Below are 16,611 nucleotides of genomic sequence, written 5' to 3'. Positions count from 1 at the left end.
AGCAAAATTACAGTTATGAAGTAGCAACGAAAATAATTTTATGGTTGGGGGGCACCACAACATGAGGAACTGTACTAAAGGGTCGCGGTATTAGGAAGGTTGAGAACTACTGAGTTACTAAGAGGGAACAACGAGCCTGGAACTCAGGCTAAGACCTCTTCAGAGATCTCATTCCCTCCTAGTTAAACACCCTTAGAAGGTGTGTCAGGCTCCTTGTTGGTACAACAGAGTCAACTCTAGCATCTATCAGATGCCTACAGGGGCTAGAATCCCAGAAAGTCTAGAGCAGTGCTTGAGCCAGCGACAGAAGCTATGAAACACACTCCAGTGCTCTGACACTTGGTGGTCAGATAATGTGTCTGGGCAAGAAAGAAAAGCCGGGCAAGAATGGTTATGGATGAGGACAGTGTGTGTGTGTGGGGGGGGTAAGGGCAGAGGGTGGGGTGGGAACCGGTTGGAGGGGATCTTTGGGGGGAAAAAAGAGGAACAACTGTAATAATCTGAACAATAAAGTTTTTTTTTTAAAAAAAAGAAGTGCAAAACAACATGATTTCCAGTCTTCCTCTCCCCCAGGGTCTAGTGAAAATAATCTACTACTTTAAAGTTGGAGGAAAACATGGTTCTCTTTAATTGCTTTAGCAAGGATTGGGGAGATCTGGGTCAACCTAACTTTTCTACGTTCTAGCTATGGGAATCTGAATATTTACATGAAACAGTTTCTATGCTTCAGCACCCTTGAAACTTCTGTTTGTCTCCACCCCTGTAGAAATAACAAATTCCCAAAGTGTGAATGTTCATGCCCAAACAAAACATTTTTTAATCTATTATTTTACCTTATTTTTTAAATTATAGATGTAATATGTTTTTATAATAAAAATTAAAACAATCCAGAAGTCCATAAAATATAAAAGTAGAAGGCTCTGCACATGGTAGAATTTACTGTATTATTAAATGTTGAATCCTTTTTGGCTTTTAATCAAAGATGCTGGTGTTGCTTTATTAAATAATCTCTCCTATAATACAGTACACAGAAATTAAAAGAGGGAAAGATCTGTTTAAAATTTGGCTTGGGCTGTTCATTTGTTATTTATTTAGCAAATATTTATTGAATGCCAATTATGTGCTAGGTGCTAGCAGATATGTGGGTGTATAAATGATGTAAAAGCAAATTGTCCTTCAAGTTGCTTACTATCAAAAGAGAGGAGCCGACTTCCATAAACAACAAAGAAGTAAACCAATGTCTTCATGCAAGCACATTTGTCTCACACAGAACTTTGACAAATAAATTTTTGCTTTGTTAATAAGATTATGCCCTACTCACAGTATACTTATTAGTTTGCTTAGTTTATTGAATTTGGAACAATATTAAAAGCTCTTGAGCGAACTTTAAAAATGGTGAGAACTGATTCTGTTTTAACTATATGAGACACTTTCACTATTTTTCTGAAACTGCACATGGTAACTCTGTTTTGATAAGATGATGAAAAAAGATTTTTTTCCACTGATCATGCTGTGAGGAGAAGATGTTGAATCTAGCATCCTAATCTTTTCAAGCATATCAGATACATTACACTTAAAACCTCTGATGCCAAAAGAATTTCTATGGTATAAGTTCGATGCCTAAAATCTTCTATAATCACATCGTCTATAATCACATAGATGGCAACAAACACCATTCACTAAACATGAATTAATTTTATTGTAAATTATCTATGATTAAATAAGCTTTTCAGTATCATATCAGAAAATTCTAAAAGAAAAAAACTCAAAGAATTTATTCACACTTATTTACAGACCCTTTCAATATATGTACAAATTATTTAATAATTTTGGTCTTTTGTATATACAGAATTTGATGTTTTTTACTCTATACTATATTTTTCTATGTTCACCCATCAGACTTATTATTATCATAAGTGCTTAATATTCACAGCACTGATCTTTTATCATCTAATTAGCCTCTATTGTTGGAAATTCCTTCCAACTTTGGATAGTATATATAATGTTACTCTAAGCTTATCTCTTTATTTAGAGTCACTTTCCAATAGTATGATTTTCTCCTCTTAAGTTGTTTTCTTAAGGTATGTTTCCAAAAGTAGGTATTGCATTACTGCCCATTAGATATGCATTGTCCACTTGTTCTACAAAATAAATGTTACCCATTCATAAACCCTAGAACGGTAAATGGACAAAACTTTTTCTCAAGTCCTGCCAATACTGTCATGATGAAATTTCATTAGTGCTAGGCCAAAAAACCAACCCCAAAACAAACAATGAAACAAAAACAAAACAAAACCAACAAAAAATCTCAGATTTTTTTGTTTCTAATTTTACTGGTAAATCTTGGAGTTATTTGGAAACCTCTTTTTACTAATGTAAGGCACATAACATCAATCCAGGAATCATGCCCCTAATGCCAGGACTGTGTTCACAGGGAGCAGAAACCTAGTGCTGGCTGCCTCAGGACCTCCACTGGTTGTTTCTTCTACTTGCCTCTCTCTCTCTCTCTCTCTCTCTCTCTCTCTCTCTCTCTCTCTCCCTTTTGTTCTCTTTTTTATTCTAAAATTAGATTCTCTGGGTATATATTCAAAGACAATGAAATTATGTCAAAGAGATATCTGCATTCCTATGTTCATTGAGGCATTATTTACAACAGCCAACACATGGAAGCAACCTATCTGTCTGGCAACAGGTGATATCTATGGAGTACTATTCAGCCACAACAAGAATCCTCCCATTTGCAATGACATGGAAACATGGATGAATCTTTAGGGCATTATGCTGAAGTGATATAAACCAGTCAGAAAAAGACAAATACTATATGATCTAATTTACATGTGGAATCTTAAGGCAAAATAAAACAAGACTTATAGAAAAAGAGTTCATATTTGTGGTTACTAGAAGTGGGGTGGGGGCAGGGAGAAGGGATGGGAGTGAGGAGAATTGAATGAAGGTGGTCAAAATATTCAAACTTCCTGTTATAAGTAAGTGCCAGGAATATAATATACCACATGATGCCCAGGGAGTAGGTCCTAAAAGTTCTCATCACAAGGAAAAATACATTTTTTAATTTTTGTATCTATATGAGATGATGGATGTTAACTAACTATGGAAATGCTTTGCAATGTATGTAAGTCAAGTCATTATGCTGTATACCTTCAACTTACACAGTGTCAAATATATTTCAATAAACTGAAAGAAAAAAACATTAGATTCTGAACTGCTAAAACTGGAACAGGAGCAACACAGATGAATAGTGTGTACACCAAAGTCATATCCCTCAAATGGCCTTTGACTCCCTGAAACTCCCTGCTTTTCTACACGGAAGAGGAGAGGATGGTGCCAGCTCCCAATCCTGGAAAGCTTGCTTAATAAAGAATGACTGATCCTCTTATGGGGATGATCCCCCATATGGTCTCCCTCGCCCTTAGTGAACACAGATATGGCCACTGGTGCCCCTCACAGACAGTATCAAACTAACACTAAGGGGGAAAAGAGCTCCAGCATATATTGTGAGCAAACGGAGTGCTTAATACAGCATAAACAACAGCAGCTCAGATTGCCCGGGAGAGTCCATCCCTACTAAATACAAGAAGGCAAGTTTTGCAGAGGTAGCTTTCTAAAGAGAACGCTAGAGTGGTTACACTAGGACCCACAGTCTGAACTTTGACAATTATGTGGAGTAAAGGACAAAGACGGGGTTATCAATAATAATAATTCATCAATGGGAGTGTGTTCTCTACCTTTCAATGCTCTGTGAACCCTTCAAATGACACCATTGTTTCCGTAGATGGCCGGGCAACCCCCCACCCCCACCCCACCCCGGGAATCTTTGTTGCCTTCCTTGAAAAACATTTAAAACAAACAAGCCCCTTTCTCTTCCCATAGACAGTACAAGCGATATTAATGGTTATCTACCTGTGATAAGTACAACAGTCTCATTTTACCTGACTTGAAAGGGTCATCTGTACTGCCAAGCCCAATTAACTTGTCTTACTCTCACACAAAGAAAGAAGGTTACTGAAAGGCCACATCTTGCCTTATATCTTGGCTGCTCTGGTACAATGGCTTGATCAAAGGCCATCAAAGCCGCAGGCCAATAAAGGCAGACCCTGCTTTTTTTGGAAACTGGCATAGAGCCACACACGGGAGCCCGTGGGTTCTTACTGAAAGACTCAGACGCCAAGACAGGATTTTATATGTACAGGTCCTCCCAGAGGCTGAGAGAGGCCCTGGGCCACTTCCCAACTTTATAACAGAGTTATAAGTAATTGTGGCAGATTTTAAATATTCATGGATAACAAAGTAATGCTTTTCATTCAAAAGCAACGCAATATAATGGAGCTTCTCATAAAATAATGACAGGGTTTATGAACAAATATTTAAAATAATACTCTATAGGTGGGACACCGATGATGAGACAGAAGCTTACATTTAAACGATGAACATCTTCAGTCAATCAAAAACTTCCTTTGGGAAAAAGAACCGCAAGTACGCATGTGAAGCCCTGGGTTCATGGGAAGACGGAGTTATCACATGTCAATGGCTCCACTGGCAGAGGTCCTACATGTGCATAGTTTAACTTGGCCACAAAACTCAAGTTACTTTCCTGGTCCACAGATCCTGGGCTAGTGCTAAAAATCCACTGGACACTCAAATATCTGTTGGTATATTTGGTGCTGTTCCATAGATTTCTAATGCTAGAAGGAAATAAACAAAAAAGCCATTTATTTGTCCTCCAGCTTTTAGGAAAGCCTGACTCTAAGTCACCCTAGGTGCTTAGCTACATATGCATGCCATTGTGGCTCTTGCTCCCATTAATGATTCATTTTGATGTTTATAAATCTGAATTTTTGAAGCAAAATTAAATGGGACTGGGATTATTTGATCTGGAAAAAAGAGGACTTTGGCAGGATTTCCAGATGTCCCATATGGATAAGGTTTTCTGGTAATTCTGTTTTTAGAAGAACACACACACGCACACACATGCACATGCCACCACTCACATGCACTTACACAATATTGGAGTCCAGATTAAACACTACAGGGCAGTACTGTTAGCACAATTCTTATCAAAATACAATCTGTATTCTCCAGATTTAGATTTGGCAAACCTAGCAAGGATGAACATTGATAAGTGTCTTTAAGTAACTAAACATCTTCTGTGTAAAAGAATAAATGGACTTAAACTAGGTTGGACAAGGTATACATTTCAGACAAGAGAACTTTCAAACTTTAAAATATATTGCCAAGAAAACTTGTGGAGTTGTATCCTCTGGTAGAATGAGGATATTAAAAACCAAACAAGATAATTTTCTTTGATGTAAGTGGTTTGATCTTTACGGTGGTACAAAAGAAAAATGAATGAAGAAAAACTATTCAAGGTCTAAAAATAAGCTAATGTACAACTTAAAAATTAAATTTAACTTCTCTGAAATAGTTGTAATACTCTTTTTTTGGCTACTCCTTTCTTATTACCCCAACTCAACTGGATAGACGAATTGATCACTTGAATTTTAAAGGTACAACTGAATGTATCTATTTTCCCTTAATTAGATTGGAGATGGAGTGCTGTTGTCCTGAGGTACTTTGGAAATGAAAGTTTAATACTTAGGAAGGAGGGAAAGCCAACACGAGATGAAACAGGCATATTATGAGCCACTTCAGCTGGACTGAGGGGATGGCAAGTGGGCATGGTGGAGCACAACAGAGCTTTGTACAAGAGCTCTTGGTATTCCTGGGAGTGTGAGATGATGGTCCTTATGAGCAGGAGAAGCCCTCAGTGCACATAACAAAGAACAAAAGGTTGTGTGACAGAAGCTGAGTGTCTTGATTCTCTTTTGTCTTATTTCCTTGCCTCTCTCCAAGTTAGTAGGCAGAGCTGCTGTTCTAGAGAAGTGCTGACACCAAGGTGTTCATATCTGGTAGACTTGACAACTTTACTACACATTTTGGGACGAAAGAGAGGCTTATAACCTAACTATAAGCGGATAAGTTGAACATATGTTTCTGAGAATGTCTTTTGGTACCACTGTCTACTCTGGTGGGCAGGATTAGGCCCCCAAAAATGTCCATGTACTAATCCTTGAAGCCTATGAATATGTTATCTTACATGGCAAAGGGAAATTAAGGTTGCTAATCTGCTCACCTTAAAAATAGAGAGATTTGCTGAACTGGTTTGGCTCAGTGGATAGAGCGTCGGCCTGCGGACTCAAGGGTCCCGGGTTCGATTCTGGTCAAGGGCGTGTACTCTGGTTGCGGGCACATCCCCAGTTGGGTGCATGCAGGAGGCAGATGATCGATCTCTCTCATCAATGTTTCTAACTCTCTATCCCTCTCCCTTCTTCTCTGTAAAAAATCAATAAAATATATTTTTAAAAAAATAGAGAGATTTTCCATGTTCCAGGTGGGCCCAATGTAATCACAAGGGTCCTTAGAAATGGAAGAGGGAGGCAATAGGATAGGTCAGAGTGGTGTGGTATGACAATGAGTATACCTATGTTTGCTGGCTTTGGAGAAAGAGGGAGAGAGAGAGAGAGAGAGAGAGAGAGAGAGAGAGAGAGAACCTGGAACCAAGCAATTGGATAGCCTTTAGAAGCTGGGAAAGGCAAAGAAATGGATTCTTCCCTGGAGCCTCCAGAGAGAAGTGCAACCCTATCAATATGTTGGTTTTAGCCCAATGAGACTCATGTTGGACCTCTGTTCTATAGAACTGTGGGCCTAGAGATAGAACTACCTATAAAATAAATAAATTTGCATCTATAGAACTATCTATAAAATAAATAAATTTGCATCATTACAAGCCACTAAATTTGTGATAATTTCTGCAGCCATAGAAAACTGATAAACTACCCTTGCAATTCCAAATGATTGTCCTCTCACCACACTAAGGAGTCCATTGGAGGAAGAGAACCAGAGCCATGAGTATTTAGTAGCCTTATACATATGCCATTCACCCATGGCAATGGGCTATTTGCAATGCTCTGTTCTTCCACTCCAAAGTAGAGACACCTACCAACCTAATAGCTAAATGTACTGACTTGCCTTCCCCACCTCTCCAACAAAAGCCCTCCACAGTGGCCCCTAATTTGTTGATTTCATTTTATTATTTTTCATCCAGAGTACACATGATAGAAGGTTTTTCACATGCATGACACATTTTGTTGGGAGTATTCAGGGTCAGGTTAAAATCCCTGGTAGTGCATTGTGACCCCAATCGTATTATTTAGCCTCCAGTTCAGGACTGGGGACACAAGTGAGAGATTGAAATAGTGATTTTCATTCAAACAAAATGCAAATTGTATACAATAAATACCCTAAACCTGCATTCTAAGATAGAGAGTAAAGGGCTGTGTAGGCTACATAAGAGGTTGATTTACTTTCCTATCCTTCTGGCTTGTAGTGTGTGTGTGTGTATACTTTGGGTTCATTGAACTCACTATTATTCAACAGTTCCAAATCATTCTTTAGTTTCCTGTAAAATAAGAGTGAAAATAGAATGACCTTATGCCTGACCACAAGGAACCACTGGCAAGGCTAAAAGTGCTTTTGAATTATGTTATGTCCTCTGGAAAGAAGAAACTGAGATATGAGTTAGGAATACCCCATCAACCTTCTTTTCTTACTAAATGCATATTATTAGTCTCTAGCATTTTTGGTGTTATGATAGTTAATGTTAGTTATATAGTTACATGAATTATTACATTTAAATCTCCCATATTACAGATGAGAAAATGAAGCAAAAAGAGATGAAAAAAATTGCCCTGGACAATGCAACTAGAACTTGGTGAATCCAGGATTAAAATCTAGGCCTTCATAGCCCTAGTTCTTAACCATGAAACTTTATTAGTCTCAAGGCCATCCCCTCTACTAGGAGAAGAGATAAGCTTAGCATGTGATTTTCTAGTACAACATAGGCAGGTCCCCTCACACCAGGAATTTTCCTAACTTTCTTTTCCACCTATCTGCACCCTGCTTAACACTTCAGCCCAACTCATTCCATTTCCTTCCCCCAAATTTTCCTTACCTCTAAAGGGCTTCGCACATAGTAGGAACTGCTGGGTAGTGTAAATCCCTCTGCTCAGAAGAGCAGGACTTGAATCTCTGCTTTCCCACGTACTAGCAGTGTGACCTGAGTCAGTGACCTCACTGAAAAGAAGAAGCAAAAAAGAAAACAATAGTAATACTCATCTCATGGATTTATTATGGGTAAAATATAATACTGTTATGGAGATAAAATTTGTTTATAAAAGTATTTTGCAAATTAAAGTATCATTCAAATATGAGGGGCAATAGGATTAAGTCAAATAAATGTTGTATTGCTTTTCTTGAATGAGTCCTGAAATTGGTCAACTGCGTCCTGTCACATATGAACACATAAGCATGAATGCATTATAATGCTGTTGAGGAAGTCTGCTGAGATCAGTATTGTATATCCTGGTAAGAGAAGGCTGAAGTGACTTTTCAAAACAAACTCCAAGTGTTTGTCTGTTCAATAGACAATTGTGAGCAACTCCACAAAGTCTCTGGCTTCAAATTAGAGCAAAAGGGATTTGGTCCAGACATAAGGAAATGCTTCATGAATATAAAGACTGTGAAACCTACTATTAAGGGAAATTGTGGAGACAAATAACAGCCACAAATAAGTTACTTCATGCTGCCAAATTGACCAAAGAGAAAAAGAAACACGTTTATTTTTCAAAATGTGGATGTTCTAAAGCAATGAAATATCTTCCCTCACTAAATTGACATTTTTTTTTTGGTTTTGATGGCACTACAAAATTAAATTATTTTAAAAAGAATTAAAATATAAGAGATGGCACCTCTTCCGGGGAAAAAGAGAAAACAAAGTGAAGAAAATATTAGAAAGACAAGTATTCAAACTATGTATTTGTGGACTATACATATTATAAATACATATTAAAATAATAAAATCTCTAAGAAATTGTCTCAATGAAATTAAAACCATCCCATTTCATGCTACATCACTCCATATATTTGAGCACTCACCATTCTTATGCTCAAATTGGGGACCACAACACCCTACTTGGCATAGCAATTAGTAGGAGTCGAGAGGCAGTGTGGCCTTAAATACCTATATGGATGTTACACAGATCAGGTAAAACTTGAATGCCATTACAGACATGGCTTCAGTCTAGCTGTCCTTTGTACATGTCTTTCAAAAGAATGGGACCATTTCTGTGATGACTGAATACTGACAGCAAATGTAACCCGAGTCCAGTTAAAGGTCACTGACCGAGTGCCACACTCCACAATGAGCTTATCAGGGCCATCTCTTGAAAGAATAGTCACTTCCAGGTCTCCTTCATCTTCTTCACTCTTTGCCTTCCTCCCTCCTTCCTCACCAGAGCCCACCCTTCCCTGTCAGGCTTGTATCCTTCAGCAAGGTTCTCTCTTTTCTTGGGCTTTTCCTGTTGCCATCACAAAGCCCTCAATGTCCTTTATGGAGTATCTTAATCTAACCTTGAGTCAAAGGCCATTCTTGCCTCAGGAAAAAGAAAACCCCTTCATTTAATGCCTTTCTTTAAATGGGAGAGGTTGGAGTTTTAAAACCAATACTAAATTAACATGTACTGAAGAAAATTTCTAAGCTAAGCTATGGCATTCCTTAATTTCCTTAGAGAATCTGGGAGTGAAAAATATTTCTGCCAATATGTGGAGTGTGTTGTGCAGGTAGCATTCCTTTGCATTTCCTGGGTAAATGACTCTATATTTCTAAATAAACTACAGAAGTCATTTTTCAACAAATGTTCCTACTGATTCTGTCAGAATGATTATCAAAATGGACTTGTGCCATCACTGCTCCAGGTCTTATGACACTGCAGGCACTTACTATCTTGAGCAGTTGCACTCCAACTTCCAAGATCAGCAGTTATGTGGAAATAAAAAGGATCAGCCTTTTATTGCAGCAAATGTGACTAGTTGATTGCCAAAGACAAACTCAGCTGTGCAGAGAATTGGCAAAATCTCCAAGTAAACTATATAGGCATTTCTCATGGCTGGGTGTAACTAATGATCCTGTGTAGTGTTTGGCCCAGAATAGTTTATTCACAGTTTACTCCCATTTTTATTTTGCAGAGAATCTACAGTGTTAAAGCACTAGAGGGGACTTGGAGTGAGTGAGACCCAGCCCCTGTGCTCAGTGGTCAGGACGGTTCTGAGAAGGCCTGTACTAGCTAGTCCCAGAACCCCTCCCTGCATACGTCTCCACTGACTCTCCTCCTGCCTTGCTATACGCTGTTCACACCAGCTTCCTTTCTGTGCCTTAAACTTGTTAAGTAAGCCCCTGCTTCGGGCCTTTTTCTCTGACACTGGGCCTGCCTGGCACTCCCAGATATATATATATCCCCACAGGGCTCCCTCCTCACTTTATTCTGGTCTCTGTTTAACTGCCCTCCTCAGAGAGCCTCACCAACCATCTTATCTAAGAGGGCATCCCTGTCACTCACCACCTCCTATCTTGCTTTAATTTTCTCCATACATTTTATAGATTTTGTTTTATTACAGCTATGCCCTCAGTGCCTCACCCAGTATCTAGCTTATGGTGAGTGCTCAATAAGCATCACAAAACTAATGAATGGCTGGCTGGCTAGCGGGTTGTTCAACCTAAAGGGGGAATTGGACACTTTCACATATAATTACAGACAGTCACTACCAGAAGTCGTTTGATGGTTCCCTTTATTCCCTCTCTCCTTAACCTGATTCTCCCTGATCCATTATGTATCATGTGCTTCCTGTGATGCTGTGGAAACTCCTGTCAGTAGGATTATCTACTCATGGATAGAAACTCAGCAGTTTTCTTGGCTCGGTCCGTTTACATATTGTAGAAAGGCTTCCTTCCTAAAAGGATTCAAATCTAAGGCAGGCACCCCACCTTTATAAGCATTCCACCTAAACAAGTTATATATTTTGGGAGTATGTAGAATCAGACTCAAACATAGTTCCCTCCTCTTTGTTAAATTATTATCTGAGTAAATTTAAGCTGGAACCTAACTGTAACAACAATGTAATGATCTCATCTGTGAGAGTTGTTTGAAACATTCCAGAGAATTTCGAAGAATTCCCTATTGAGTAAGACAAACAATCTTCCTTCAGGACACTCAGCTACCATGATTCCTGAGAAAGAAGGGTCAGAGAACTAGCTAGCATTTAGTAAATGCTACTAACTATATTCCATGCACGGACCTAGAGACTTATTTATTTATTTATTTTTATTATTTTTTATCCTTACTTTAGGATATGTTTTTATTGATTTGAGAGAGAGAGAAAAAGAGAGAGAGAGAGAGAGAGAGAGAGAGAGAGAGAGAGAGATTGGTTGCTTCCCAGTTGCATCCCAACTGGGTATCAAACCCTACCACCTAGGTGTGTGCCCTGACTGGGAATCAAAGCCACAACCTTTAGGTATATGGGATGACGCTCCAACCCACTGAGCCACTGGTCATGGCTTGTTCTAGAGATTTAGAACTTCATTTAGTAGACCCACCACAGATTCCTATTTGTCAGCAATAGGATACCACGAGGCAGCAATCAAAATACCAGTAGCCTATGAGCCTACCTCTAGTACTTCAGGCATCTCAAGAGCTCCAGAAACATATGCTCTCTCTTGAATGACTAAGCATATTAGATAATGTGGAGCCTCGGCTGCTGTTACAAAGAGCCCATAAAAATAATCAGGTTAGCCTGGCCAGTGTGGCTCAGTGGTTGAGCATTGATCTATGAGCCAGGAGGTCATGGTTAGATTCCTGGTTAGGGCACATGCCTGGGTTGGGGGCTCCATCCCTGGTGGGGACTGCAGGAGGCAGCTAATCAATAATTCTCTCTCATCATTGATATTTCTATTTTTCTCTCCCTCTCCCTTCCTCTCTGAAATCAACAACAAGAAAACAAAAAAACCCACATCATGTTAAAAATAGAGAAATTATTTTTTTTCATATAACAGCCCAAAGGTGTTCTAATAGGGCTGGAAAGGCAGTACTAACCTGTAGTCACCTAGGAACTACTGCTCTGTGAGGTTGTGCAAGGGCCAGGCTTGTGGGTTGCTCCTGACAACATCAACACATGCATCCCTAAATAGATCCAATGCAATTGGTCCAATCATTGCCATTTCAAGGACAGAAGGAAGAAGAAAAGAGGAAGGATAGGTTACTTTACTTTAAGAAAAAGATTGAAAAGCTACAAATGCCATATTTTTCTTACATCCATTGGTGATAATTCAGTCACATGGTCATATTTGCAAAGGAGGCTGGGAAATGTAGTTGCTAGCTGGGTGGTCATGTGCCCTTCTAAACTTGGAGAGAGTTATATTACCAAGAAGGAGAAGAAGGGAAAAATGGTTTGGGGTGAGGGATGGTTGGTAGTCTTTTACCAAACTAAGATTATTAATTAGTTAAATTTTAGACTGGAGGAATAAGTCCTTTGGGTAATGTAATGGACATTTGCATGCTATTGTCTGAGTAGAATCTTTTGAACAACTTTCCTGAATTTGGAGAATTTCCCACTTTATGAGTTCTGCCTCCTCAGTAGTAAGGGAGATGGCTTGTTTCTCCAGCACCTGTTGCAGGTAAGGCCCAAGCATGTGCCCCAAGCTTTGCTGGCCTGATACACTATTCAAGCCTTCAGTTCAGAGACCAGCAGCATGAGGAGCTATGCAGAAACCATTTTCTGGTGAGGCTGGTAGCAGAGGAATTTGGGGAAAGCAGTGGCACCGGCTCTGGGGTCATTATTTCTGCACAGATAACTCAGAAGAGGAAGTTTGGCTGCTAGTGGCCAATGAAAAGAGTTTCCTTCCCAATTTCCGACTTGGTTTAGGTTTCCTTTGCTTTGGACCTTGCAGTAAGAACACAAATAGAAACTGATTGTGTGTTTATTATTCCCCTCAGAGAGCCTGAGGGGAATAATGCTCTCCCTAGAAGTAAGGGTTCTAACTGGGGATAGGGGTTTTGGTTAACTTTTTAATTGGTTACGTCCTGGTGATGGTTTTTGTGGGATAAAAGCTCTACTTGTATTTCAGTCATTATGGACAGTGAGTCAATTCAGGACTTTAAGTGAGGTTCATTATCTTCAGAGATTAAGGCAGTAGTTTCTGAACAATTTTTTTTTAAAGTTTTGCTTAATTAAAGGGCTTTACTGGATTGTGTTCTTCATCGTCAGAGAGCCCTGTTGCTGGCTATTTCCTGTGTCAAACTTCCTCTTATCCCTCAGGTTTGCACTTATGATAATTAGAAGGGCTATGTCGCCACCACTGCCACCCACACCTCTTGCCCACTAGCACTGATTGAACATAAAGTTAAAAACTCAGAAATAAGACATGGATGGGAAGAACTAAGGACTCTCGTTGTGTTCTATCTTGTTTTATTTATATATGTCTCATCATAACCTATGCCAGAAATTCCAGTTGGATCTTCTATAGATGGTAGTCATAGGCAAGGCTCATAACTGGACCCAAATTATTAGGCATAAGAAGCATAATAGGCATTCAATAAACATTGGCTGAATTGAATTAAATGGGATTGAAACATGTCCCCACTGACATAGACCTCTTAAGGGACTGTTTGGTAACAAAAGCCAGAAAACTATATGAATAGCTAAAGCCCCAAATTGGAAATTTATTGGAAGGATATATGCATGGATTTCTTTATGAGAGAATTAGGAAAAGTGGAACTTTATGAGGAAGAATGCTCTTTAGGGTGGTAAATTCTCTCATTTCTGAAAACTCTCTCTCTCTCTCTCTCTCTCTCTCTCTCTCTCTCTCTCCAGATTGACTGTTTGACTTCTCAGTGTACATGACAGAAAATAGCATTCCCAACCCCATATAAATCCCTCTTTCAAGAGCTTAATATCTGTTCCAACTTGTGCAACACCTGGGAACTGGCTTTCTTTCACGTGTTGGAGGGACATCCTTGTCAAGCAGAATGCTTTCCCATTGGTCTTGGATATGCCTCACATTCCTTTTAATACAAAGCTCCAGACAGCCATTACCAGTTGTTTGAAAATTATCACCTCTGTTCTAATTCCTCTTTCGCTGGACAGTTCTCCCAAGAGATCTTCTGTAAGTATGTTGCCCTAAGGCTCAATAGTTTTAGTTTCTTGAGTTATATGACAAAGTTTTGAAGCCTCCCTTACTCTCCTGGTAACAGTAGAGTTGCACTGAAAGCTCATTCAATTTACAGAAATTCAATGGTATCTGTGTTGCACCAAACAATGACAATGAAGGTGTGTGTGTAGAAATCCCTTTACAACCCCCCCCACCCCCCATTTATACTCACCATTTCTACAGGAGCCATAGTGAGCCAGGGAAAGGTAACCCATAGAAAACATACACAGTGAAACAAAAGGAGCTAATTTGGAGCTTTTGACCTTTCTGTGACCCAGGTCCTGGCAATATAAAATCGATTTAAGGAACTTCCAAAGATAAAGTCTGTCATACATAACTTGTAGTGTGGTGACTTTAGAACTTGTACCCCATCTAAAATGAGACTCCACTCTTCTCTCTTGTGAAGTTGGTCCTATTTGCCCTTCTCTCACTTACAGAATAGTCTTTAGAGTTGGAAGCAGGACTCCCTAAGCGGCCTTGGCAGCGGAAGGCAATGCGGTTATCATCTGATCACTTCTAGCAGCGATAGTTCTGCGTATGCAGCACCTCAGCATAGGGCTTCCTGAAAGCCCAGTCCTGCATCTCTTCACATACATTACAATAAAACCCAAAGATCTGCACCCACCCATAACATCAATTCCGATCTAATAGTTAGCTCCCATCCAGCTCTTGTTCTCAATAACCTTGCATTATCTTACCCCACTGGGTAGAAGTCATATGACAAGGGTATGATTTTCCTATAATTTTCAAAATTAACAAGATACGCAAAAGCATTGAAGAGGACCCCGTACCGAGAAGATATTCAGTAAATGTGAGCCTCTCTTCCCACTACTTTATTATGCACAGGTACAGGCCTTTACCTGAATCATTATTGTTTTTACTGCGTTGTTTTTGGTTCATAATTCCAGCCTGTTAAGAACTTTCTGGTCCCAAGTCTATCATCGGATTTGTTTGCTATCCTCTCAAGGTTTGCACGTTTCTGGTTTGCCAACTGACTTTTTGACAGCATTTTCTCACTTTTTCACATGTCCCAAATGAGTGCAGACAGAAAGGTAAGCTATACCTGGAGCAAACCACAACAATGGTAGACAATAACCTCTCTCAATAACCGCACAACAGTGCAACGTCGTTGAAAACATTCTAAAATGTTATTTAGTGATTTAAAAAAATCACAGGTATTGAAATAACTTTCTGGGTTCAAGGTGGAATTCCTCCTGCCCAGGTGCCATGTGAGCAAACTGAAACTTAGATAAGTTTCTTGTTCCTGAAAGTGCTCTGCCTGAGCAGAAAAGCAGTATATCCAGTGGACCAATTCCCAAACGCCAAGTCAACTCTCGACCTTCTCACCCCAAACAAGGTTGACAATGTGGCCCCAGCAAGTCAGATATTTTCTATTTTTCTCTCCCATGTTCTTGATTTCTTATCCTATAAAAGCTTCCTGACTTCCACCCCATTTTACAAAAAGAGACTGCGTCATGAAGTGTTAAATAACGTGTGTTTGTATCACCTAAATTGTCCTCTCTAATCACATCTTAACACATGTAGCAAATTGAAATGCTAGAACACAATGTCCACAGCTGGCCTTTTGTTATGCAGCAAATATTCTCAAGTAGAAGAACAAGAGAATTAATATTTTATGATTGTTCATCCACTTTTTCTGAAGTTTAAGATACACTGAGTTTAAGAATTTCCTCGTCACCCTTCCATCTTTGGTCTTGCTTCCTTCCAGCAGCTTTCGTATAGGCATGCCTGTACTAAGCCTGCAATTACAGTAAGGCAGGAAAGCATAAAAATGATTCACAAAGGCTCTGTTGTTAGATCCTCCCAATGCGTAAGGATGGCACATACTAGACAGGAAACAGCCCTTCCACAGAGCTGAGGCATCCGAAGGAAGAATAAGTTCACCTGCATTATTTTAGGAAGGCTTGTGATACCACGTGATTACCAAAGAACAGAGCCCAGGTGTGGGGTAGACTAGAAGAGAAAGGGAAGAGATGAATTTCTCAAAGAGGGGAGAGAACTCTGAAGGGAACTACCAAGATGAGCATCAGGCTTAAAGTGGCTTGATTTCTATACATATAATGTAAACGCAGAAAACAGAATTAGATTGGAACAATAAGCCCTAATAGGCACCTTCCTCCTTGAAATTTCCAAAGATAAAGATCAGTATTTAGCCAAAACCGGTTTGGCTCAGTGGATACAGCGTCAGCCTGCGGACTGAAAGGTCCCAGGTTCAATTCCGGTCAAGGGCATGTACCTGGGTTGCGGGCACATCCCCAGTAGGAGATGTGCAGGAGGCAGCTGATTGATGTTTCTCTCTCATCGATGTTTCTAACTCTCTATCCCTCTTCCTTCCTCTCTGTGGAAAATCAATAAAATATATTTTTAAAAAAATAAGTTGTACATGGGATTGTTCTGAAAAGTTGCTTAACTTTATCATCTCCTTTTGTGTTCTATTAAGATTGCTCACACCATAAATTATTGTTTTAAATTATATG

At 39.4% G+C, this 16,611-nt stretch overlaps 1 protein-coding gene across 1 annotated transcript in view; it reads right to left on the bottom strand.

Moving 5' to 3' along the window:
• Positions 1-16,611, bottom strand: part of PREP (prolyl endopeptidase) — a 164,898-nt gene that overhangs the window by 133,224 nt on the left and 15,063 nt on the right. The window lies entirely within an intron of this gene.

The sequence above is a fragment of the Myotis davidii genome, unplaced genomic scaffold (genome assembly GCF_000327345.1).
Source record: "Myotis davidii unplaced genomic scaffold, ASM32734v1 scaffold68, whole genome shotgun sequence".
NCBI lineage: Eukaryota > Metazoa > Chordata > Mammalia > Chiroptera > Vespertilionidae > Myotis > Myotis davidii.
The sequence above is the reverse complement of the archived record's forward strand: the minus strand, read 5'-3'. Positions and strand labels throughout refer to the sequence as shown.